The sequence below is a fragment of the Eutrema salsugineum genome, unplaced genomic scaffold (assembly GCF_000478725.1).
Source record: "Eutrema salsugineum unplaced genomic scaffold, Eutsalg1_0 scaffold_6, whole genome shotgun sequence".
In the NCBI taxonomy this organism is placed as follows: Eukaryota; Viridiplantae; Streptophyta; class Magnoliopsida; order Brassicales; family Brassicaceae; genus Eutrema; species Eutrema salsugineum.
Genome location: NW_006256547.1, coordinates 9,111,490 through 9,114,090, shown reverse-complemented (window position 1 = coordinate 9,114,090; position 2,601 = coordinate 9,111,490). Strand labels below are relative to the sequence as shown.

Here is a 2,601-nt window from a genome sequence, read left to right as displayed (position 1 = left end):
ATACATGATAGACATGGGAATGTCTCCCAAGTGCACTTTGTTTTAAGTCACTAAGTTTGACTTTCCATAACTTTTGCTTAGTGACAGATAGAGAGAGTAGAGAAACTCCCTGGATTTTCTTCGAATTCAAGCCTCACCACTTTCCTCATGAGCTCCTCAATACCATCTTCACCTTTGTCCTTCAGCCCTTAAGTGAGAACTGCTCTGACCTTTGAAAATGGTTTAGACCTTCCTCTACACTTGACCTTATACTAAATCACTCCATCTTGATGAGTCAATGGAATGAGAGTGATAGTGGAGGATTTGTCTAGCAAATTTTCCTCCTCCTTGGTCTTGCTTGGTTTCTTCTTGGAAATTGTAGGAGAGTGAGCTTCTTTAGGCTTTCTTTATCTTAGACTTAGGACTTTCACCTTTCTCTTGAACCACTTTGCAAGAAACTTCTTTCCTCATTTGTGTAGAAGATTAAAGTTTCAAGCAATCCTCATCATCACTAAAGAACTTCTCACCATCAATGAACTCAAGATCAAGCTTTCTTTGGCGTTCTTTCTTTTTCTCACAAGCTCTAAGAGGCTGATCCTTCTCTTTCATTCCACAATTCCCCACATACTTCATCTCAAAGTGTTGAAACTCATCACAGAGACTTGGAGGCACATAGGCTGGAGGCTCAATAGATTTTTCTTCCTTCTTGAGCTTTTGCTTGGCCTTCTCTTCAGCAACAATCTGAACCTTGTCTCTAGAAGTTCCATGGACGTCTTTTATAGCAAAAACTTCAGTTTCAAGGGCCACCTCCCTACTTAGTTGCTCAATGTCCTCATTGTCTTGTGAAGAAAGACCTTTAAGAGCAATGTCTTGTTGTGGACTATAGAGCAGACGTTCTATCTCATTTATAGCAGCTTCATGATCTTTGATCTCCATGTGATTCACTTGAGAGGTTAAACTCTCTATTTTGTTGTGGAGATCATTGTAAGAACTCTTCACTCGTCTGGTGATCTCATCTTGTCCCTTGAGAAGTTGTTGGAACATGCTGTTCAACTCCATTTCTTGAGGCTTTGAAGCAACTTGCCCTTGTGGAACAAACTCTTGCTGAAAACAAAGCTCCACCTCACCTTGACCATCTTTACAAGCTTCAATATCAAGCTCCTTGTATCTTTCATTACTCTTGGCCAAATTCTCAACAAGTAGCTCTCCTTGTTCTATGGTAAGATTTGCAAAACGCCCATTGCTAGCTACATCCAATGTCCATTTATGCTCTATAACAACTCCCCAGTAGAAGATACTAAGGATAGCTTCTTGTTTGAACCCATGATGAGGACATTCTCTAGTGTATCCTTTATGTCTCTCCCATGCTTCATCAAAGATCTCATGGGTTCCGTGTTTGAAGCTCAAGATGCCTTTCCTAGCTTGAACAGTCCTTTGTATAGGGTAAAACCTTTGAAGGAAGATCATCTTGCAGTCATCCCAAGAATTGACCAAGTGAGATGGTAAGGCTCTTTCCCATTTGCTTGCCTTTTCCCCAAGTGAAAAGGGGAACAAGATGAGCTTGATACTGTCTTGAGGCACTCCTCCAGTTCTAAATGTGTCACACAACCTCTCAAAGGAGTCCAAATGATCATATGGGTTCTCCATTCCTAACCCCAAGAACTTAGAGTCTTGAATCAACCTAACCAATCTTGCTTTGATCTCATAGGCCTCAGCTTCAATTGGAGGAGGGTGGATTCCATACCTTTTTCCATGACAACAAGGAGTGTCATAGCTTCCAATTGTTAGCTTTTTCTTTGGAGCTTGGGTTAGACTTGAAGCCAATTATTGATGTAGTGGCAATTCTTGAGGTTTTAGAGCTTGGAGATTAATTATGCTCCCATGATTAGCCACCTCTTGAGGCTGTGGATCCTCTTGAATACCATTTTGATGGTTCACCTCCAACACCTCATATGCTCTTGTCTTCTCACTTCTCTTCTTCTTGTTTTGGTACCTTTGAAAGCATAAGAGAACTAAGGAAAACAAGTTAGTAACAATAAATAAAAATAAGTTCATCATCTCAACCAAAGATGAGGAAACAAGGTAAAATAAAAGCTTAGTCTCAAGTATAATCTTAATCTAATGGCTAATGCTAAATCCCCATGGCAACGGCGCCAAATTGATAAAGGAATTTTTTCTAAATCAATTCCTTAATATGCTCATGTCATTGCAATATTAAGATATCAATCCAAAGGGATTAAGATTAACACACCAAGAATACAAGAAATTACTTAAGCTAAGCAAATCAGGGGTTTTGGTTTGATTAACTACTGAACAAATGATTAAAATAAGCAATCAAAAACTCAACCAAGATTAACAAGAAATAAAAAAAAAAGCAAAAATAGAAGAGGTCAACAAAAGTCAACATAAAAAGTCAACAAAAGTCAATGCCGAAAATTCAAATATCAACCAATAAAAAGTAAGTCTTTGGGCAAGGTAATTGATTAGGGGATGTTTAATGATAACCCATGATGTCTACAAACTCACAAAAATGCTAATCCTTAAGTCTAGAACTGTATTTTTGACTAATCCTCTCTCAAGGCACTAATCACTTTGTTAATTACCAAATTCAAGAACTAACTC

The 2,601-nt window shown here is 38.4% G+C and overlaps 1 non-coding gene across 1 annotated transcript; it reads left to right on the top strand.

The window, feature by feature from the left end:
* The first annotated feature begins 1,297 nt into the window (after positions 1-1,297).
* Positions 1,298-1,403, top strand: LOC112083710. Its single transcript, XR_002897846.1, has one exon. It is a non-coding gene; the product is annotated as a small nucleolar RNA R71 (small nucleolar RNA).
* The last annotated feature ends 1,198 nt before the right edge of the window (positions 1,404-2,601 follow it).